Below are 25488 nucleotides of genomic sequence, written 5' to 3'. Positions count from 1 at the left end.
CTATCATGGCTATCCTCTGATATGCCCCATCCATCAGCTGCTTCAGACAGATACAGAGACTCACAGCCAAACATTGAATGGAGCTCAGGAGCTCTTATGGAAGATTTAGGGAAAGACTGAGGAAAGACAAAGGAATTTTAGAGGAAGATAAATGTAGCTAATTAAATTGAACCCTCAAGGGCTCTTAGAGACGGAACCACCAATCAATGAGAATACAGGGGATGGACCTAGCTCCCCCATACACATACACATATGCAGCACATGTGTAGATCCATGTTCATATGGTTCTTCACAACAGGAGGTGGGCTATTCCTAAAGATGTTTCTTCTTTGTAGAATCCATTTGCCTAACTTGGCTGTCTTTTCTGGCCTCAGTGGGAAAAACGCCTAGGCCTGCAGAGATTCTATATGTCAAAGCTGGGGAAGAACTAGAGGGGGTGTCTTAGTTAAGGTTTAAGTGCTGTGAAGAGTCAGCATAACCAATGCAGTTATTATAGAGAGAACATTTAACTGGGGCTGGCTTACATGTTCAGAGGTTCAGTTCATTATCATCAAGAGGGGAGAATGGTAGTGCCCAGGTAAGCATGGCAATGATACAGGAGGAGCTGAGGGTTCAACATTTCAACATCTTGCTATGAATGTAAACAGAAGAACGGCTGGCTCTCAGGCTCTTAGGAGGAAGGTTTCATTGCCCACCCCCACAGTGACAAACTTCCTCCAACAAGGCCACAACAATTACTACAACAATCCTCCACCTACTAATAGTGCCACTTCCTGGGTCAAGCATATTCAAATCACCATAGGGGCCCTCTATTCTCTCAGAGGAGATGGGGCTTGGGGCTGGAGGAAGGGATTATGTGAGGGAAGACTGGAAGAAGGTATAGTGATTGGAATATAAAGTGAATAAAAAAATCTAGAGCCAAAAAAAAAAGGAAAAGAAAGAAAGGATGAAAGAAAAGGATAAGATTGTATTTAATAAAAGACTGTAGATACAGAAAGTGACACTCTGTGTTTTCATTCCATACTTCTGACACACAAAACCATGCAATGCGAGAGATGAGATTGTATCATTTCATGATGAAAGTGCTTTGGCAATATAACATGATTCTTACTTTTTTTCCTTTTTGTCCTTAGATTGCCATTCTGGGTATGAAAACCTCAGTGGTAACTGAGGTACCACTGTAGTTTATCCCTAGTATGCCTACTTTCTCTATTTGGACAGAATTTTCTCGAATGCTTTCATGATGTGATGTCATCATCCCTATCATTTCTAACTTTAATGTAGGTAAGTTAAACTTTATTTAAAATTTTACTAAATATGACCTATTAACACACATATATTTTGAAGAAATCAGTTTTGATTCAGAATAGACACCTGACTAGACACATGTCTGAATGTGTGACAAGGAGAAGCAAGGAGGAGACAACAGAAATAGCTGAACAAAGGAATCATGTTTTGTTGGGAAGCTGAGGAGAACCTGGTTTTATGTCCCTTGGGGTATCTGAATCTAGGCTCTGTTATGAAAGAGATCATCAGTGAGCAGTGGAAAAACATCTTAACTAAGGAGTTTTTACTAGCACATATGTATTTCATTGTTTAACTTTTCCATTAGAAAATACTGAATTAAAAACAGAGATACTGGTGTCCAACTCTTCAGCAGTTTATTGTGCTTGACCTGAAATGTATTAATGTCACATTAGAGTCTGTGTTCTTCACAATTAGCCCTCCAATGGGTCAGAAGTCTGAGGAAATGAAGTTGAAATGACTCAGCTCTATTTTTCACCAGCCTAATGAGGTGAGTGATGGGCTCTGAGAAGAATGGCTGACTGATTTCTTGGCAAGCAACCATTCTAAGCTCCTCATTAAAGGGTCCAATCCACAGTATCTAAGGTGAAGTGTTCTGAATTTTTAGAATGACCTTAGTTGTTGGCTGCTAGCATCTCATGTGCCTCCATGTTTGCACATTCTGCTAAACTTTAAAAACAATGATATGAATATATCAGTTATATCTGAAAATAGATATTTTTGTTCAAAAATTTACTGTGAGATATGCCTATCAGAAAAGTATTTATTCACAATAATTTTATTTGCAGATAATAGCTGAGAGCTAAGATAGTAGAAATGAAATCCCTTGATGAGGTGGCATAATAGATGGGAAAAACACAATGTTCAAAAATTTTAAAAATGTTTTAATATTAGTTTTCTAACTTTATTTAACATCCTGATCACAGGTTCCCCTCTCCTCTTTCCCACTCCTCATCCCTTCCTTCCCCTTTCCTCAGCTAGTAGGAGGAATCCCATGAATGTCAAACAGGCTTGGCATATCATGTTGTGGTAAGACTAGGTGCATCTTCTTATACTCAGGCTAGTTAAGGCTATCCAAGGGCAGGCGATACAGTTAGCGATAGATCCTGCTCCTGCTTTAGGATTCCCCATATGAAGACCCAGATGTACAACTGTTACACACACAGCGAGCCTAGGTCCATCCCATGCATGCTCTCATGTTGGCAGTTTCCCCCTATGGGACCAGGTTAGTTGATCCTTTAGGTTTTCTGTGGTGTCTTTGATACATCTGGCTTCTTCCATCCTTCCTCTCCTTCTTCTACAGGGTTCCCCAAGCTCCACTATTTGGCTATGGATCTTTGCATCATTTTCCATCAGTTATTCGGTGAACCCTCTCTGATGACAGTTATGCTAGGCTCTTGTCTACAAGTATAGGAGAATATCATTAATAGTTCCAAGGGTAGTCTCCCTCTCATGGCATGGATCTCAAGATACGGCTAATCATTGGTTGGCCTTTTCCTCAAATTCTGCTCCATCTTTTATCTCTGCACATCTTGTAGGGAGGGAAAACTGTGGGTCTAAGATTCTGTGGAGGAGTTGGTGTCCTATCCCTCCATTAGAAGTCTTGCCTGGTTACAGAAAGTGGCTGATTCAGGCTCTACATGCCTCATTGCTAGGAATCTTAGAGTAACCCTCATAGATTCTTAGGAGTTTACATTGTCCTAGATTTCTCATCTCAGAGATGCCTACCACTGATTACAATACTCTCTCCATCTGTCCTCCCCAAAATATCACTCCTATCTATCCCCACCCCTTCTCACACCCAGGTTCCTCTCTCAAGCCACCCCTGATGTCTACTTAATTTTCTCTTGTCTCTGATATGAAAGCAGTCCGTGTTACTTAGCTTCTTTGACTCTATGGATTATAGCATAGTTATCCTCTATTTTTATTACTGATATCCACTTCTAAGTGAGTATACACAATAATTGTTTTTCTGGTTCCTCACTCAAGATGATCGTTTCTAGTTCAATTCATTTTCCTGCAAATTTCATGATGTCATTGTTTTTTTCATGGCTAAATAACACTCCACTGTGCAAATGACTACATTTTCATTATCCACTTTTTGGTAGAGGGACATTTGAATGTTTTCAGTTTCTGTCTGTTATAAATAAAGCTACTAAGAGCATAGTTGAGCAAGTGCCTTTGTGGTATGAGAACTTCTAGAGTTATCACTATTCCCGATTTCACGTAGTACTACAGAGCAATAGTAATAAAAACAACAAGGTCCTGGCATAACACAGACATTTGATCAATTGAATTGAGTTGAAGTCCACACACCTATGGACACTTGATTTTTGACATGAAGCCAAAAGTGTATAATGGAAAAAAGAAAGCATCTTCAACAAGTGTTGCTGGTCTAAGTGGATGTATGCATGTAAGAGAATGCACATAGATCCATTTTTATCACCTTGTATAAAATTCAAGTACAAGTGGATCAAAGACCTCAACATAAAAGGAGTGTTCTCCTTTGCTTCACATCCTCACCAGCATGTGCACTCACAGGACTTTTTGATCTTAGCCATTTTGACTGGTGTAAAATGAAACATAAGAGTTGTTTTAATCTTCACTTCCCTGTTTCTATGAATGTTGAACATTTCTTTAAGTGCTTCTTGGCCATTAGAGGTTCTTCTGTCAAGAATTCTCCCATTTTAAATTGGGTTATTTGGTTTGTTGATGTCTAGCTTTTTGAGTTCTTTATATATTTTTTGTTATCAACTCCCTGTCAGATATGGAGTTGGTGAAGAACTTTTCCCCGTGGTTAGATATCCTGTAGGCTGTCAGTTTGTCCTTTTGACAGTGACCATTGCCTTACAGAAGCTTTTCAGTTTGATGAGGTCCCCTTTAATAATTGTTCACCTTAGAGTATGAGCTATAGATGTTATGTTCAGAAAGTTGTATCCTGTGTCAATGCACTGAAGTTTATGCCCTACTTTCTCTTGTATTAGGTTTAATCCATTAGGTTTGTATTAGGTCTTTGATCCACTGGGACTTGGGTTTTGTACAAGGTGACAGGACTGGATCTATATGCATTCCTCTACACAGACATCCAGTTAGACCAGCCACAGGGTTTGCAAACCCACCAATAGTACTACTACTTGAAACCATTTTGGCAGATTTCATAAAATTGTTAATAGATCTTTCTCAAGACTCAGCTATACCACTCTTGGGCATATAATAAAATCATGTTCTCTAATGTTTAATCTTGTTTAATCTTAATCCTAGTTGTTTAATATAATCATCACACATAGAGTGGTACAATCTTTTCTAGGTTGATGAGTGAAGTCTGGTGGAATATGAAGGATTCTTAGTGAGCTGTTTTGGAGAATTTGGGAAATCAAGACTTTTCATAATCAAGACATCCTGGAAAGTGTTTCTTTACCTTTCAGTGAGTTGAGTGACTACCAGTGCCTTCATATTCATGTGGATATGACTCAATGGGTAAGAGCCTTGGCTAATAAAAAATGAGAACATGATTTCAAATCCTCAGCATGTATATAAAAGCTGACAGGGGTGTAACCCTAGCATTTTATGAAGATACAAGTACATCCTAGGATATCACTGACAAGGCAGCTTCCTCAAACCCTGAACACCAGATTCAATGAGAGATTTTTTTTCTCAAGCGAATACAAAGAACCTAATAGAGAATCCTGACCTTCTCTTTTGTGCACACATATGGACAGCTGAGCATAGATACATACATACAAAAAATTAACAATAAAAGTCTTTTAATTAGAAATTACAACCACATTTAATAAGACTAAAATGACACATGTGTCACCAAATACCTCCTGATAACTTGGTTATTTTGCTAACCTGTCTCTTTTCCTCAGAAACTGTAAGTAATGATCAGAAACACAGGGATGGGTAAGCCTTATACATGGTGCAGATACATTCACTGGTCTTTTTTTTTTCTAGATATCTATCTTCTTGTCACTAAAAGGCTGCAATGATTTCTCCCTTTTTCTCCCATACCATCTCTTTCATTAAATACTGCAGGTTCATTTTGGTTGGAGCCAATTCTTTCTCAAGATTCACTAGCCCTGTGGTAACTTCTCCTGGAAGTTTTAATGAGGTATGACCTTCTCTTTTATCTTCTGTACTAAAGTATTTTGTAGTGCTGCCAGAGGCAGTTTAATAACAGGTGAGTTTCACCCCTAGGCTGATTGTATTTCAGCAGAGGTTGAAGTGATCTTTGTATGTCAGGTTGTTAAATCTGTAAAAAAAACTCTGTGTGATCTTTCAAAATGAAAGTCAGTACATCAAGGCAATACAGTTCACTTTTTCTTTTTATGGACCTTTTAACATCTTTGTTCTGGACAGCTCTGAGATACTGCAATTGCCTGCTATTTTTTCCCCTTTAAGTCCTCCCACTCATGTATGGTTGTCTAATATGCAAATGAGAAAATGTCAAAATAAAATATTCTTCTTTTAAGCATCACAACCTTTTTAAGGAATTTGAGAGCTTAAAGCTTCCATATGAACCTCTGGGGATTATTAAACCATGGTTTTTAAGCATGTATGTATGTTTGTGTGTGTGTATTCACAGTGAGAAACCTTCTTGTAGCATCATTCTAATCTGTTTCTTTAACATCCAATACAATTCAATGTATCTTTAATATAGATTGATAGACTCATAAAGGTTTTTCTAAATCTTTTAAGACTATAAAGCATAAAACTTCCTATCTCTCTTAAAATTCTGCCCATTGTATCTCAGAAATCACATAGTAATTTGAATCTAATGTTTTATACTTAAATTCATACTATTTTGTTAATTTCTTTCTTAACATAAACTATGGGCCAATAATGTTGTAACATGAAAGATTTAAAAAATTAACCTTTAAATTACTTTGGAGAAATACCAACTTATATTCTGTTAATTTCTTCTAACCTCTCTATTCTTAGAATGTATAAAATTTCAACACACCATTACAGTTCATATTTGATAATGATTCAAATCTATTTTTATGAACTCCTATAAATTGACTTTCTTGGCTATGATTTTTTTTTACTTCAGAGTAAATAAGAATCATTCCAATATTTTAAGATATTTTTTGAATTTTAAACTAGATTGCCTGTTCTCTGTATGTCAATTTAGTTCTTAACAATTGATAACTGAATAATTAACAGTAGCCTTTAAAAATATCTTTCTACTTATTTTTCTAGGTTAAAGTACAATAGCAAATGGGAGCATTGGCAAAGCAAGTATCAATCCCATGTAAATACTTTATTGACAAACATAACTGGATTAAGGGACCAAGCTTCTGCCCAATAGTCCTCCTTATGACAGGTTAGAGAAGATACATGATATACTGCACCACATCACACTAACTTTTCCCGGATTTTGAACTTTGAATGTCTAAATTGGTAGGGATATAGTTTTGATTCTATTACAACAGAAAGTGTAGCTGCTATCTCTTCTAAGTAGATGTTTTCACAGAATTTTTTTTTTTGTACCACCTAAGTCCAATGTTTCAGATCATCATTTAATGATAGAGCATACCGCAGTACTTAGCCAAAGTCTCCTTGGGCTAGATCTGTGAGGACTAGATTTACTAAATAATAGTAACAGCAGTAATGATGATGGTGGTTGTAATAATGATATTAACAGTAATAATAATAATAATAATAATAATGTAAAATATAACATAAAATGAGTTGATTAAAATTTATTGACCTAAATTTGCTATCATAATGACTTATGGAAGATAACATTTATCAACCAAGGTCGCACTTTAGACATACTAAACACCTTTTAAAATAGGTATTTTCTTATTAGCTGTTAAGTCAATAATAAACAATTGTGGTTTGTAGAATTACAGAGGTTAGATACAGAGAAAGGGATTAAGAAGGTTAGATAGATCATGTTTTTTTTTTAAATAGGAAATAAAATAGATTTTAGTGGATAGGGGCTGGAATTGCAAGATCAAGTCAGGAGGGGATGGAAGAATGAGAAAAAGGAAGGGATATGTTAAAATTAAGAGAAATTTGGAGGAAAGTATGGAAATCTAATGTAAAAAGATGGAAATAAAAGCTTCATAAAATATATACATATATAAGATGATCTAAATCAGATTGGCAAGTAATTCAGGAGACATAGACCTAGTTGGACATCTCTGGTCTCCACATGAGTATCTCATTACTGGGAATGTTTTACATCTAATTAAGTTGTTGGTCAGTGGGGAACTTTGGAATGGATCCCCAAATAACCCAGGTTATTGCCAAGGATATTGGTTGCTTTTCAAAAACTGATGACAATGATCTGTCGATAGAGTGTGTATTTAAGACATACTTCATGAGATAGAAGACATACCAACACTAGTATGATGGCAAAGAACTGAGATTAGATGGGACAGGGACCTAGGGGCAAACAAAACACCTCTGTTCTACTAAGGAATATAGAAATCAAATTTACCTGATGACATTCTGCTATACTCGTGGATCAGGGTCTTGCTCAGACATAATCAGAGAAGCACCCTTTTGCAGTAGATGAGAGAAAATACAGAGAGACACAGCTGGACAACAGGCAGAGCACAAGAGAACTGGAACCACTCAGCTCTAAATGGGATTCCTCCAACAAATCTTCTGCAGAAGAATATAAAGAAAAAGCGTAAGAGCCAGTGGGAATGAAAGACAGCAAAGAAACAAGTTCTTCTAAACACACCAGTAGCAAAGCACATATTCATTCACAGAGAATTAGGCATCATGAATGGGTCTTACACAGGTCTGGACCAGAGGATGTATTAACACTAAGTGGGGAAGTGGACACAAAGTCCCATCTCTAACCCAGAAGCTATCTCCAGTTGATAACTGCTCACAAATGAAAGCTTAGCTTTCACCAATAGGTCTCACTGAATACATAAATCACCCACAAGTGCATGCCCTATCCCAGCAGTAGGTGGCCTAATAATATATTTGAAGATTATTTCTCTCATAATGGGTTTTCGAGGCCTTTTTTCTCTCTTGCGGGTATTTGAATATATATTATGGTTTCCAATTTTATGTTTTATCAGATTCTCTCTCTCTCTCTCTCTCTCTCTCTCTCTCTCTCTCTCTCTCTCTCTCTCTGTGTGTGTGTGTGTGTGTGTGTTTGTGTGTGCTTCTATCTGTGATTCTTGAGCTTTTATATTTGACTCTTTTTCTTCTATTTATTTTGTCCTGTTACTGTTTGCTTGTTTTCATTTTATCTTATTTAATGTATAATTATTCTGTTGATTCTTGTCTGTATCTTAATGAGAGAAAGACGGGGTTTCTATTTGGGTGGGTGGGGAAGTGAAAAGTATCTGAGAGGAGTTAGGAGAAGCGAAACAGAAAGCAGAATACATTGCATTTCAAAACTCCATTTTTAATAAAAAGTGGCTAAAATATGTTAAGCAATGACTTATACATTATAGTTTAGAGAAATCTTAGATGTACATCATATATTGTCTTTTATTATACAGGGAGCAAGAGCATCTGGATATTTTTGTGAAGTAACAGAATATTACTTTGCACTTTAAATAATATAATGTAATAGATTGTTTATTTATCACCCCTGAATAGGTTACAATCTCTCCTTCAGTTCTGACTGAAAGTTTTACATTTAGACATTCTTCTGTTTTTATGTTTTATAAAATCTAGGGGTTTCTGCAGTGTCTTCACCTAGGCATGAACATTCTGTCTGCTCCTGGTCAGTGAGTGAGTCTATAACATTCTGTTATTACTGATATGTGTTTCCTGCCTCTAAAATTAAATAAAAAAATGAAAGCAAGTAATTTTTAATCTTGGTTTCATGTACATTAGGTAACTTACTCCTGTAATTTAATACAGAACTGCACATTTAATAACAATCCAATTATAAGACAAACTTAAGAGTAATAACCTGTGTTTACATGTATCAATTAACATTAAATTTAACATATATACATATATAATCTTTAACCTTTTGAGATGAAAACACTAATTCTGACAAATTATTTAATCTGAATCGTTTGTCCAGGATGATTTTTAATGTTATTTTTCTGAACAGTGCAATATGTTACAGCAGGACCATTAATGTATTAATGTGCTTCTGGTGGAATAGAGATGATGTGATCTGGGACAGAAATCTTTTCAATGTTTTATAATTCATAAAAGTCTGACTAAACATCCACCTATTCTTCAGAGAGAGGATAATTGAGAATGCATGAGCAGTTTTCTTCAACCATGTTGTCCACATCGTTTGTCCCTTTCATTCAAGAAAAGGTTCCCAAGTGCTGTTTTTAAAGAGAAGATTCAATAGTGATAATATTACTAGCTAGTTAATAATTAATCACAAAGCCTGAGAACTCATGGATTTTTTTTTCTTCCAAGAAAGCATTTGCAACATCCCTACAAGTATTAATACTATCTAAAAAGAACTTTGAAGATCCATAAGTGTTATTTATTACTCCATGTTCTGCAGCATGATTTGTTTCTATGTTTATTTTAAATGATAGTATTAGAGATATTTAAATATTATACTAGTTACAAAGGAACACAGAATAAAGGCACAGTATTGGCATGTATGGGAATCTTGGGGCTAAATGGTAGAGAGGATTGGGAGTACACACTTTACAAGAGCACAGGAGAGAATGGGGACATATGAATTTTTCTAATGAGAGCAGATCCTTATGGGTAAGTACAAGGAAATAACAAATGAGATTATATCCTGTGAGGAGCCGCCCTCACATTCGCCATTATAAGATGGTGCTGACAGCTGTGTTCTAAGTAGTAAACATAATCTGCACACGTGCAGGGGCAGTTTTCCCGCCATGTGTTCTGCCTTTCTCGTGATGACAACTGAGCTGATGGGCTGCAGCCAATCAGGGAGTAATACGTCCTAGGCGGAGGATAATTCTCCTTAAAAGGGACGGGGTTTTGCCATTCTTTTTCTCTCTCTTGTTCTTGCTTTTTCTCTCTCTTGCTTTCCTGTTCTTGTTCTTTTTCTCTTTCTTGTTCTTGTTCTTTTTCTTGCTCTTGCTTTCTTGCTCTTGCTCTCTTGCTCTCTGGCTCCTGAAGATGTAAGCAATAAAGCTTTTGCCGCAGAAGATTCCGGTTTGTTGCGTTCTTCCTGGCCGGTCGCGAGAACGCGGGTAAGAATATCCAAGGACCACCACCCTCAAAGTGTTCAGCAAAGCTTTAATGCTTTAAGTCCTACAGAGATTTGTAAATCAGCATCATGATATCTTCTATATAAACTAAGGGACAGACAGGTTTTTTTTTCAATCATTCCATTTGTTTACATCTCAAATGATACCCCATTTCCCGGTTACCACCTCCACCAAACCACCATCCCAAATCTTCCCTTCCCATTCCCTCTTGCCTGTATGAGGGTGCTCCCCCATCCACCCACACTCTCAGGTCCCACTGCTCCAGCATCCCCTTACACTGGGGCATCAAACCACCACAGGACCAATGGCCTCCTCTCCCATTGCTGTCAGGCAAGGCCATCCTCTGCTACATATGTATCTGGAGTCATGGATCACTCCAGGTACACTCCTTGGTTGGTGGTCTAGACTCTGAGAGAACTGGGTGGTCAGGCCAGCCTATGCTGTTCTTCCAATTGTGCTGCAATTCCCCTCTGCTCCTCCAGTCCTTCCGCCTGTTGCTCAACCAGGTTCCCTGAGCTCCTTCTGATGGTTGGCTCCAAGCATCCACATTTGCATTGGTCGGTTGCTGGCGGTACTTTCCAAGGAACAGCCACACTAGGTTCCTGTTAGCAAGCACCTCTTGACCACAGCAAGTGTTGGGTTTGGTGTTTGCAGACATGATTGTAGGGCAGCCTCCATCTGGCTCTACCTTCAATCTCTGTTCCAATTTTTGTGTGTGTTCTTCCTTTGGACAGGAACATTTCTAGGTTAAAAATTTTTGAGATGGGTGGGTGGCCCCATCCCTCCACCAGGAGCCATGCCAATCTACTGGAGGTGGTCTCAACAGGTTCTATCTCCCTCTTCTCTTTAGCCGAAAATGCACAGAGGCAGGCAGGTTTTTATCAAAGAATTCTCAGATTCTCTGGATCTTGTTCTATTTGGTTGCTTACATAATGAACTACTTACGGATATTGAACGCATAGTTTCTGACAGTATGCATAACTTTCTAGCACAGGACTCATAATATTGTATTGCCAAGTTTTTTGATTTTTACATTTACTGATTGTGTTGCTCTTGTTAACTTATGTGAACAAGTTTGTAAATGGCAACAAGCATTTGTGGATTATGTTACATATGCATTATAGTCAAACACAGTGACAGAGCATCTCATGTTACTAGGAAGTCTTTTGTTGAAGAAAAGGGCTTGTAAATCTCTACAGAATCCTTCCTCTGGAGTCATGCCATTAAATACTCTCAATTACAAGACTCTTGTATTGGATTCACAGAACAAAGAATCAAAGAGAAGCCAACTTCTGATCTCCTTCCCAAGGTCTGTATGTATCTCTTTCCAGCCTTCCTTGTGTTTTCCTTGACTAACCTGAGAAGAAACGTATTAGAGACAATGTAGTTTCAATATATCTATAGCACTGAAAAATATTACTCTTTGTAATGCACTAGCTGGGATGTTACAATAGTAAAACAATGGTTCTTTTCTTTATAGTTTGGATCCTTGATGTTGGAGACATTGCTTAAAGAGCACATATTGCTACTACATATATTCAAGTTAGGTCCCCAATACCTGTTTCTAGGGGCTTCAGTGGCTCACAGTGCCCTCAATTTCTTTCTTATGGGCATCAGCTGATATTTTTAGCTTTTATATGCATCTTCACTCATGTGTACATACCCTCACAGAGATATATGCAGATACAACCACACCTATAAATAAAAATAATAAAAATAACTAAAATGGGAGTTATATTCTCCACTAAGATATTTATTAAACAAATATAACAGCAGCATACCTCTTTTAAGAACATATCTATTAAATGAATATAACTTAGTAGCATAAGTACTGTTCCTCACTGTTATTATTCCTTCATTGTGTTATATCCTATAAGAATTATGTCTGTTGAGGCAGAATCTTAGTGTATATGGCTTCTTACTTAATGAACTATGAACTAAGAGTAAATAACCCAGATCCTACTGAAGTATATGGCAATCACATCCTGGATAAATATTGGTTGCTTCTATTTTCTTGGTTTTATTTTTTAATTGATTAAATCTGTATTAGAATAATACTAATTCTGAGTTAAAAATGGAAAACCTTATTTAGCAAATAAGAAATGAAATTGAGGCCTGGCAGTGGTGGCACACACCTTTTATCCCAGCACTTGGCAGGTGCATTTCTGAGTTCGAGGCCAGCCTAGTCTACAAAGTGAATTCCAGGACAGCCAGGGCTATACAGAGAAACCCTGTCTTAAAAACAAAAATGAAAATGAGGTACACAGAATGAATAGTGTTGCCAGGACTTATTTCATTATGATATAAGCAATATATCTTTAGCTTCTATATCTCTAGATATAAGAGCAAAGTTCTAAAGTATATACATGAATTATATGCAATGAATATATTTTTTTCACATATAGTCATCAATACTGGTAATAGTTTAAGTAAAAACAACCCGTATTGTTTGGTCAACTTGAATTGATTTTGAGTTGAGTTTGATACTTGAGTGTGATTTTGGACAAGGAGGAATGCTGGGAATGGAGCTCAGGTTTGGAGAGCGGGCTTTGCACCTTGGAAGCCATACCATCAATTCCTAGCACTGAAAGTAAAGGAGAAAGAAAAAAATAAAAATTATTTTGTCACATTTGAAATAATTTCATATTTAATGAATTTTAAATAAGTATTATTTGAATCTTCTAAAATACATTGTGCTGCTATCAATAAGACATAGGCAACTCAGACCCAAAAGGACATGCATGGTATATACTCACTAATAAGTGGATATTAGCCAACAGAAATAAGGATGAAAGAAAGAAAGAGAAAGAAAGAAAGAAAGAAAGAAAGAAAGAAAGAAAGAAAGAAGAAAGAATGTAACACCCAAGATATAGTCCACAGAACTGAAAAAGGTCAACAAGCTGAAGGGCCCAAGTGAGGATGCCTTAGTCACACACTTGGGAGGGAGAAGAAAGCAATCACAAAAACGGAGGGAGGGAGGAAGGGAAGAAGGAAGGAAGGGAGGGGCCAGGGAGGGAAAGTAGTTGGGGGGTGGGAAGGGAGAGAGGAACCTGATCTGGTTGTGGATAAGGGAAAAGGACTAAAGCCCTGAGGTCCAGCAGAAAGAATGGAAACAAGCAACCTCAGGAGGTAGGAGGGCGGGCTGGCAGAATGCACCAGAGACCTGGGAGATGAGAGATTCTCAGGTCTCAAAGGGAGGGTTAGATGAAATGCCTAACAGTAGGGAGAGAGAACTTATAGAGACTACTTCCAGCAGGAAGACAGGACATCAAGTGAGGGAGGTGGTTGACATCTCACAGTCTAAACTCTGACCCATAGTTGTTCGTGTACTGCAGGCATGGAAATAGAGAGAAGTCTGAGTAAAAGAAGGTCCAGTGACAGGGTTAAAGTGGAATCCAGAACAAGAGGAGGTCCCAAGGCCTGACACTATTACTGAGGCTATGGAGCACTGACAAAAACAGACCTATCATGGCTGCACTCTGGAAGATCCAAAAAGCAGCTGAAAGAGTCAGATGCAGACATTTGAACCCAACTAATGGACAGAAGCTGCTGACCCCTATGGTTGAGTTAGAGAAAAGCTAGGAGAAGCTGAGGAGGAGGAGGAGGGCAACCCTGTAGGAGGATCAGCAGTCTCATTTAACCTGTATCCTGAGATCTCTCCAACACTGGACCACCAATCAGGCAGCAAACACCAGCTGATATGACACACAAATACAGCAGAGGACTGCCGGGTCTGGGTTGCATCAGAGAAGATGCACCTAACCCTCAAGAGACTGAAGGCCCCAGGGAGGTTAGAGGCCTGGTGGGGTGGAGGGTAGGGGTGGGGACATCCTCATGAAGACAGCATGTGGGGAGGAGGTATGGGATGTTGAACAGTCTGGGGTGAACCAGGCAGGGAATAAAATTTGGAGTGTTAAGAAAGAAAGAGAGAAAGAAAGAAAGGAGGAAGAAAAAAGAAAGAAAGAGAGAAAGAAAGAAAAAAGAAAAGAAAAGAGAAGAAGGAAGGAAGAGAGATTGATTAAACAAAATACACACAAACACACACACACACACACACACACACACACACATATGTTTGTTTGTTTACTTTTAGAGTTGCAAAGTCTTTCTGAGATTTCATTTGTCTACTTTTAGAGTTGCCAAGTCTTTCTGAGATTTAATTTTTCAAACACAGACTTAAACACCAGACACAAATTTTATGTTGGCCAGATCACAATCTTAAAAACCAAAGAATGATTATCTAACACTGTAGTGTCAATTTTTCCTTGATCTTTTTTCATATAAAATAAAGTAAATAATAACACCCACTTCATGATGATGGCTGGTTTCACTAAAGTTATTAAAACATTTTAATTTTTTTTACCTATAGATATTAGCAAGTACGACAAGCATCTATTTTGTAAAACACAGAATAAGGCTGCATGTCATAGTTCGTTGACACAAATCCAATTTTGTGGCTTTAATATTGCACTAATAAAAAAAAAAGACCAAAATTAACATTAAAGAAGTGAAATATATTATTATGTATATTATACTGCTGGCTGAGATCCTAAACCAGGACCATAAAGTCCAGAGTGACTTTAAAATAAGAACTACATATTTCCCCTAAATAATCTATTCTACCCCTGGTTTTTCATGGATTGTGGAGATTGATGAAGAAGATCCAGGCCGCAGAGCTTAACATGCTAGAGATTCAGCATCTCTAAGGGGTTGTGTCCTCCATGTGTTCAATGCCCATTCACTAACACTGGATAGAAATTGGGAAAACGAGATTGTAAAAAAGTGAGATGAATCATGACAAAGAGATGAGGCTATATCTATGGTGGTCAAGTGTTAAGAAAAGGATATTAAGATATAAGATAGTATTAAGGTATGAGTGTATTAAAATTCAGCAATGTAACCCAGACAAAACAATACAATGATCACTTCTCTATGCACATCCTAGTGAAAAACTGGAACATAGAATAGTATATGCAATGTGAAAATCTTGATACACAAAAGGAAGTTGAAGGATGTCTTCTTCCTTGTCAGAATACCTTTCAGGAATGGAGTTATTTGAGAATTCTGAGAGCTTGTGAGAATACTCCAAGAAAACAAGATAGGAGTGGCCTCAGTTTCTTCAAAACATGAAATTGTTCTTGGAATGTGGTTTTGTGTTTTTACTCAGGTGAAGTAAATAGAAGTAATTTTATTCAGATCACTCATTATTGCTTGCTATTGTTATTCGATTGAATGTTATATGCCTCTAAGAAAAAACACATTTTTGCCAAGTATGGCTTGTCTTTGTGATTGTACACAGCTTGAACTCAGAACAACTTTACTCGTGTTTTTCCTTACCCTTAGAGGAGAAATTGTCTGATGCTCTGAATAAAGTTGGCTATAGCCTGAGACTTCCCTGTACCTCATTCATCACTTTCGTGCTTCCTAGTCTTGCTGGCTCTGGAGCCGTGATGTCCCTGCTCTTTGTAGCCTAGTTCTTCTCAAACTAGTGTCTTACAGGATTGTGAGGAGCCGCCCTTGCAATCACCATTACAAGATGGCGCTGATATCCGGTGTTCTGACTGGTAAACAAGTATTCTGCGCATGTGCTGGGGTATTTTTCCATTCCTTGTGCCCTGCCTGTCTCGTGGCGTCATCTGGGCTGATGGTGAGCAACCAGTCAGGGTGACTATTGTGGTCTATTTAAGGACCGAGTTTCCTGTGTTCTGGGCCTCCTCCCCAGAAGCTGATCATCTTTCTCTCGAGATGCATTAAAGCTTTCCTGCAGAAGGATCCGAGTGTGTCCTGTGTGTGTGTCCTTGCCGGCGAGACTCCTTATCACACAGGGACACAGGATGGTATCTGAGTATCCACCTTAACATTGAAATCTGCCTCAGGGAAACTTTGAATTACATTTCCATACTGACTGAGTAGAATACTCTGGGCAGGTCTAAGCCCACTTTCTGTACTTTAAAATAAAATTGTTAAAAAAAAAAGTAAAATAAACCCTTAAAGAAACAGCGTAATAAGTCTGCGATTCAGTGCACTCCTAAGTTTTTCACTTTCTTTCATTTGTTTATGCACTTCATTATCTTTTTAGTAAATTAGCTTTTACATTCTCAAATTCATACATGAGTATTTTTTGAAGATGTCATATTGGCTCATTTTCTCTGTTACTCTGGTAATCCTTGTAAATTAAGACTTCACAACTTATGTTTAATAGATTCTTTTCTTCTATAATCCACCTCGGCCATAGTTTCCTCTCCCTCCGCTCCTGCCAACTCTCCACCACATCTCCTCTCTCCCAGATTCACTTGCTCTCCATTTCTGCTTCAGGAAAAAAAGCAGGCCTTCAAGAGACTATAGCCACACAGGGGGGAAAAATATAAAATAATACAAAGAGAAAGCCTTCATATTCAGGCTGGACAAGGCAATGCACTAGAGAAAAAAGTTTCAAGTGAAGGCCAAGGAGTCAGAGACACACTCTTCCCAATGTTAGGAATCTCACAAAGACAAGCTAACAGCTAAAATATACATGCAGAAGCCTGCTGCAGACCCATGCATGTCCTGTGCTGGTTAAGTCTTTGTGAACCCATGTGAGCACTGTTTTGTTGATTCAGTGGGCCATGCTTTTCTGCTGACCCCCATCCTCTCAGACTCCTACAGTCTTTTTTCTCCTCTTTCATTGGGCTCCCCATTCTCAAAAAGGAGAGACCCAATGGAGACCTCCACTTTATACTCTCTCTCCACATAATGACCAGCTGTGGGCCTTTGTGGTAGCTCCCATCTGCTGCCAGAGGAAACCTTTCTTTCAATGATTGGAAGAGACACAAATCTGAGTATAGTAGCCTATCAGGTCTGGTGGAGATCCCAAACTGCTAGGGCAGAGGGTTGTCATCTGAAAACTGAAAGTGGACATGTCTGCTGAGGCCAACTTCCACTTACCTCTTTGAATATATAGAATTCAAGCTGGTGTGGGCTTGGAGGCTTCACTCCTACATTCTAGTCTCATTGGTGTAAGAAGATGTTCTTTATGCTATAGAAAAAGAAATAAGGACACAAACCCAGCAGCAAAACCCTCCACCTGCAATCTGTCTTGCCTGTAGGTTGTTCTGGGACAACAGTGACATAGAATATGTGGGAGTGTCAAACGAACATCTGATACAACGCAGGGACACCACCATAAGAGGAAGCCTATACCCTGCTGCCTGAGTGGCTAGAAACCATAGTCTGGAGAGCCTAGCTACCTAATATAGAACCAAACTTCACAACATTTCTTTCTGATAATTTATTTCAAAGTAAAGAGGCAGTGTGACCACATGGAACTTCAGTGTAATTATGTTGTTTTTCTAAAACACTAAGCATTGTCCCCACTTACATATAGTTTGCATTTTGTTTGAATACTGTTAATGTATAGTAAACTCAGAGGGCTCATTTGCTTCATCTATCATGTGAGGACGCAGCAAAAATGTTCCACTTATGTTACAAGAAACAAACCTCAGCACATTGAATCTGTAGGTACCTTGATCTAAACTGCCCAGCATCTAGAACTGTAAGAACTAGCTGTCTTGTTTCTAAGAACTGTAGGTGATTGCAGTTTTTTAAATAATGGCTTAAACTATTACAGTTCTGTATTTGTATCATTGCATTTTCAAAAGAACTAATGTGCAGTTGGGAGTTGCAGAAATATAGTAGGAGAAAACTTTTGTGTTAGAATCACCCACTCATGATTGACATGATGTACATAGTGAGACTGAGACTTTTAAAGCAGGAACGTAGCTGCTACTTGGTACTTAATAATTGATCCTAACCTGTGCTTATACTTTTAGGGGGTTTGGTAAGTTAATATGTTTTCCACACAAGGTAGGCAAGTGTCAGAAAGTGTATTGTTCTGAGTTTAACATACAAGGCAAAGAGAGATTTGAATTACAAAATAAGCTTGTTTGATCAATGTTGAGGTTTTGTTTACTCTGCTCATGGTTAGTGTATATTCAATATACAGCATATGGCTATTATGTCAGACATGTTACTTAATGATATTTGATAGAAATTAAAGAATAGTATCTAATTCAAATGAAAAGTTGGACATATAAATGCATTACAATTGTTAAGACACAGGCCATTGATTTTGTAGAAGCACATCTTAGAAAGTAGTAAATATGTCTGAAAAGGTTTTTACTGAATTAGATAACAGTGCAATGGTTCTTATTCATGGAACTCTGGCTAATTTAATTGATTGAGTGATTTAACCTGTGAGAAATAACCGTGTTTTGCCTTTGAGGTAGCTTTACAGACCCAGAAATATTGGGTTCCAGACTGATTTGTATTCTGCTGTTTTAAAAGAAAGCAATGCATGTCTTAAAAGATGACTTTTCTCAGGTACTGTTATTGCAATAAAATATTTTGTAATTCTTCGCATTGCTTGAGTCTAATAATGGCTTTAGTTCCCGTGACAGACATTTTCTCAAAGCTGTCTTCTAAGGTAACTTAGGGCAAAGACGTAAGAAATCATGCCTGGATGGTTTGGAAATGCAGAAGTTCACAAAATGCCTTTATAAGTCAAGTTGTGTTTCATCAGAAAATTCATTGTTTTTTATTATTTTATATTAAAATTTGTTTTATTACACCATTGTTTGTTACCCAATTGTAGGAAATTACAAGCTTCAGGAATATAGAGTATAGGTTGTTGTGTTTTTGTTTTTGTTTTTGTTTTTGTTTTAAGATCTCTAAACATTCCTGAGTCCTCATTTAGGTAAAAAAGTCAGTTTGGAGGATAGAAGATTGTTCAGTCATTAAGTGTGTTTTATGCTCTTCTAGTCTATTTAAGTTAGTTTCCAGCACTACAATGGAGGGTTAGATAGATATAGATGATTTAGATAGAGATAGAGATGGAGATGGAGATGGAGATGATAGAGAAAGAGATATAGTCTGCATAAAGTAATCATGAATAACATTATAAAACCACAAATATCATATTAAATCCTAAAAATTAAATAATATAATATGAATTTCTGAGAAACAAACCTTATTAATAGTTCATAACACTTACTTTTTTACTCACTAAAATTTCTGAATAGGTTCAGGGATAAACCAAAATCATTTTAATAGAAAAAGACCTCAAACATTATCCCCTTTGAATTCATTCAGAAATTACTAAAGCATGGTCTCATAAAAATAAATAAAGATAACAAGCAATGGAAAAATATAGTACTGGGAAGGCATGGGCCAACCAACGAAATAGAAAGTTATCACAAGACAATATTTAAAGAGAAACACATACAGGCATTCAGGGGGGAGCATCATGTGTACAGATTGAAATATGAAGACAACACAAATAATCTTTGAAAGATGATCTTTAGAAAAGTCCAACATTGGGAGAGTTTGTAGATGAAAGAATTGCTTGACATGTTTTATCACTTGGTGTTAAACCTAGAGGTGTTATAAAAATATTACATAGTAGCATATATTGCTTAATATTGCATGTGTGTATGTGTCTCCCTGTATGTCTTAACAACAAATGAGTATTGCTTTTAAAAATAATCAAAATATAATTTTATAAAAATATAATTGCTAAGTTGAATTTGCTGTTTAAAGGTAGAAAATAAATTGAGAAATGTAAGAAAAATACATTTGCTACTTTTCAATAATCAGTAAGTACTATAGTAGTAGATTGCAGAGGAATCTGATAATATAAGTACTCACAAACTCTTCTTCCTAATTAGTATGATGCATTTCTCATAAGTTAATAAAACAGCATTAAATATACTATATACTTGAGTCATAATTTTAAGGTTTTACCTCTTCTATTTCTGCTCTCACTTAAGACACACATTACATGTGTATCTTCACAATAACACCTATGTTCCTAATGCCTGCTATTTTTTCTTAAACTTTCCTTACTTTAAATGACTTTGATAATCATAAAGAATGCTATGTGAAATGTTAATTGAGATTTTTACCCCACATTATTCTTACAATTATAATGAATTATATGAGGGAAACCACAAAGGATAAGTATTATTATCATTTCACTGTGCTAAGATTGTATGCTATATATTAAATTTATCAATGTCCATATTTCTCTTGGCTCCCTGATGTGGTTACCGTGTCTCTACAACAACCTATCTCACCCACTTTCCATTCTAAACTCTACAGAAGGAAGTTACTATTTGCAGCTCACAATGAAATGATTGACTCTACTTCTTATTTACCTGAAATTGTTGGAAACTTCAAAAGTATTCCCTACCCCTTACATATATTTACTTCTCCAATTACTTATGCAATCATGAAATAACTCCTACATATCTGTAATTTTGATTCAGTGTGCTATTTCAGCAGTTGGTTAGAATCTTTCAACTTTGTCTATTGAGAGAGATCATTTATTTGCTTTCAATTTTACTGTGAGAAAACTTTCCAAATGTATTTAGTTTTTCAGCTAGTGGTGTTGATTTGTATTCATATAGATTGCTTAGTAGATCACATATCACATGTTCATTGAGAACTGGGGATCTAATATTATTTCAGTAAGGTTAACTTTTAGATGCTATTCATTAGTTAAAACCCCAGAAGAAGACACCATGCTGGAATAAATAATATGTCCCAAATTCTATAAGAGATGAAGTGCATTATCACAAAATAAAGGCAATGTATAGATAAAGAAAAGATAGAATTTTCTATCTGTAAGAAGTGCCAATGGTATGTTTCGTTTCCAGAAACAAGCAAAGCAATATGGAAGATATTTTATACCACAGCCACCAAATCAACTAACCTTGCCTATACCTTACTACTATTCTGTATACCACACAATTCTCAATGTTTCACACCACCTGTCGCCATTTACTATAACATAGCAGCCCTGGGAAATCAAAGCATCTATCATTATTACTTAGCATCAAGTGTTTTTGTAAACATAGTAAACAGTGTCACAATTATCTGAAATATTACTTTAGTAAAAAAATCACTTAAATGACAGTCTTTTAATAAAGGTTGCTAGATTGTTGAATAACTGTATGTTAAAACAAAATCATCTCATGTCTTAGACAAAACAATTTAGAAGCATGGAAATAAATATTAAATGTGAAACACTCAGGAAAAAACGTAAAACTAATCATAATAATAAAATACACACATAACTTTAGACTTGGTAATTACTTTCCATACACAAACTAAAATTATTTCTCTTGATTTAAATAAGCGGACTTTGTTGAAGACTATACAGAATTTCATCACTCTTCCTACATCATGACGATATCAGTGAACAGAAGTGTTTCCTCACCAGACTCTGAAGATCCTGGCATCTTGAATCTGACCTTAATAACTTCAATAAAAGTAAGAAATTAAAATAATTTGATACATATTCAGAATCTTGAACTTAGTAAACATATATGACCATGAAATCTAACTTTTGCTTAGTAATTACAAATTGATGCAACATCTAGCCAGCTTTCATACAGTATCGCACAAAAATTGTAAGGTAACAAGTGGTTTCTTTCTTTCTTTTTTTTTTTTTTTATAATAAAAAGCCAGTATAGAGGTAGTAGAACACACCCCTATGATGTCTTTTTTTTTTTTTTGGTTGTTTCTTCCAACGTCAACATATATTCTCAGTTTGGGATTCATTGCCATGTCTCTTCAGTTTTATAAACTGTGTTGCTGAACCTTTTTTTGTTTTATTTTGTTTTCAGTTTTTTATTAGATATTTTCTTCCTTTACATTTCTAATGCTATCCAGAAAGTTCCCTATACCCTCCCCCACCCTGCTCCTCTACCCACCCACTCCCACTTTTTGGCCCTAGTGTTCCCCTGTACTGGGAGTATATAAAATTTGCAAGTCCAAGGGGCCTCTATTCCCAATGATGGCTGACTAGGCCATCTTCTGATACATATGCAGCTAGAGACAAGAGCTGTGGGGTACTGGTTAGTTCATATTGTTGTTCCACCTATAGGGTTGCAGACCCCTTTAGCTCCTTAGGTACTTTCTCTAGCTTCTCCATTGGGGGCCCTGTGTTCCATCCAATAGCTGACTGTGAGCATCCACTTCTGTATTTGCCAGGCACTGGCATAGCCTCACAAGAGACAGCTACTTCAGATTGCTTTTAGTAAAATCTTGCTGGCATATGCAATAGTGTCTGCATTTGGTGGCTGATTATGGAATGGATCCATGGGTGGGGCAGTCTCGGATGGTCGGTCCATCAACCTTTTTTATACTTTGTTTATATTGACTTGTTTTCAGAGTTCAGGTCAGGTATCGACCTTATTTTTTTAGTTTTAGTTTATCTGAGAGTACATCATGACTAGGTTAGGTTATGTAGCTGTGCTAGAATATTTTTTGTTGTTTTTTTGTTATGTCTTTTTTGTGCTAGAATATTTATACTTCATGTAAATGAATTCAATCTAAATAAATGAAAATAAGAATTGGTTGAATAAATCATAGTTCTGTTGATCAATAGAATCCAGTGAGAACATTAAATACTATGATACAAATACATTTTTATTGACAAATGTAGGATAACATATTACTTGGAAAAGAAGAAAAAGAGGTTTGAATGCTGAAGGCTTGATTTAATCCAATTGATTAGATTACAGAATGTAAATTCAGTTGACCTTCAGCATGCACATTTTAAGAACTGCTGCAGATGCCAAGTCTACCACTTCTTTCGTATCAAATGATATAATAAAATATACTTGCATTTGATCTACATATCTGCTCACAAAGTCTGTTTCTATAGTTGTTTTTATGTATAGTTTTGTTTCTTTTTCTTCTATAGTTCCAAGGGCTCAGCCCACCTCTTCTTTCTACACAGAGAACAGACACACTCATACACATTAAATACATATTTGTGTGTAATTTTTCATAAGTAATGATGTTGAAAACAAAAACAGCAGGGTTTCAAATATTTTTAATATATGGTGGTTGCAGATTCATGTGAGAAGCTCACCATAATAGCACATGATCATACATGTTATGTTTGTGTGTACAAATGAAAATTATTTTTATTCATTAATTTGTTTCTTCCAATTACTACATAATATAATAATGACTTTTAGCTTAGGCACTGAAATAATTAGATGGTTTTTGAAACACAGGTGAAGTTCCAGTTTGCTTTCTCACTTCAGAACATATTGTCTCTGATTATATTTTATAATTCTGAACATATAATCAATATCATCTTAAGTTTTACTGCACATCTTTTTCTACAAATATTGAAGATATTCCAGTACTTATTAGTAGAAAATATCTTAGTGAATGAGAAATAATAACTTAATTCTGTAAAACCACAAACATAATAAAATGATATTTTATAAGATGACAAATAGTAAAGGATCTAAGAAAGATGAATTTATAGGTAAAGACAATAATATCTTCAATACTTACTTAAAGGTCCCATATCTCTAGGTAATTCTATTAATCCTCTATGTTCAACTGTAAAATTAAAATAATATTTTCTGTTAAGGTGTGAATCCATTTAATTAAGAGGTTTTTTGTTGCTTTGGAGGGTTATAAATTTAGGACATTTTATTCAAAATCTGATATTTAGAATAATTATAATTTGTAATTTTTCATTATACGTTCCTATCTCACAAGCTCATGAAACATTACTCACATGATTTTTTTCACCCACCTAGGTGGACATGCTTAAATAGGTAGCAATGGCTGTAAAAATGTGCAAGCTTATCATTTCATTATGGAGATGTTTGAATAGCAATGAGAAACGTTACATAAGCATGCATGTCATGTGCTGAGGAGTTAAGTAGGTAAAGTGCTTGTGGTAGAACCATAAGCACCTAAGATGCTCAGAACCCTCAAGGTCTGAACATGGGAGCATGTGCTTGCTGTGGTCTGAGCACCCCCATAAGCACCTAAGATGCCCAGAACCCTCAAGGTCTGAACATGGGAGCATGTGCCTGCTGTGGTCTGAGCACCCCCATAAGCACCTAAGATGCCCAGAACCCTCAAGGTCTGAACATGGGAGCATGTGCTTGCTGAGGTCTGAGCACCCCCATAAGCACCTAAGATGCTCAGAACCTACAAAGTCTGAACATGGGAGCATGTGCTTGCTGAGGTCAGCCTCTCAACCCAAGCATAACTGTAGTCATTTTGTTCTATACCTGACAGCTATTTCATACTGTTGATTTAAATTCCTGACAATCATTTGACAGAAAAATAACATTGACTCAGAGCAGAGTCATGCTGACCACATACCCTGTTATGTTCTGTGTGTTCTGAGATTTGTTAATCTTAAGATATTCCACAAAGCTTTACATAGGACTCATCAAGTTAAAAGTCAATATGTACTGTTATGTATAAAATGTTTTGAGTCAGAGCTGACTACCATGCAGCACTTTCTACATCAGGAAATGAGCTCATTACGGTTTTGGTTTTTTGTTGTTTTACATATGTGTGTGTGTGTGTGTGTGTGTGTGTGTGTGTGTGTGCTCTTTAAAAGCTGAGAGAGAAAGATGTTCATTGCATAGCCTGAGCTGCATCCCTAATCTGATCAGTCTTAGGATATATTTTCAATAAACCATACCTGTCTGACTGTGATCGATTTTGTGTGGTTTGTGGAGTGACTCATGGACCCCCAAAATATATGTAATTTTAATACTCCTCTGAAAAGGTGTACACAGATTTAATCAATAATTGATTAAATCTCAGATAAGGACATTGAAGACTGATACATGAGATCCTCTGATCTCAAAATCAATACTAAGTCTTGCACACTTGCACACAACTCAGCCACACTTACACATACAAATTCACAATCCCCTTCTCTCTATTTCTCTCCCATCCATTTTACTATATCTGCCTCCCTCCTTTCTTCCCTCCCTGGGTGTGCTTGTATTTGTGTGTGTGTGTGTGTGTGTGTGTGTGTGTGTGTGTGTGTGTGTTGCAGACACTGACTGGAGGTACAATAAGAGGATGACATGCCTGAGGTACTGGGCAAGTAATGAAAAGAAGAGATACTCTAAATGGAGTTGAAAATCAATTCTTCCATATTCTCAAGTAATAGATGTTTATTGTGACTATGTCACCAGGTAGATAACATTGAAGCTGGATT

The sequence above is a fragment of the Mus musculus genome, chromosome 3, assembly GCF_000001635.26.
Source record: "Mus musculus strain C57BL/6J chromosome 3, GRCm38.p6 C57BL/6J".
NCBI classification, from domain to species: domain Eukaryota; kingdom Metazoa; phylum Chordata; class Mammalia; order Rodentia; family Muridae; genus Mus; species Mus musculus.
The sequence above is the reverse complement of the archived record's forward strand: the minus strand, read 5'-3'. Positions refer to the sequence as shown.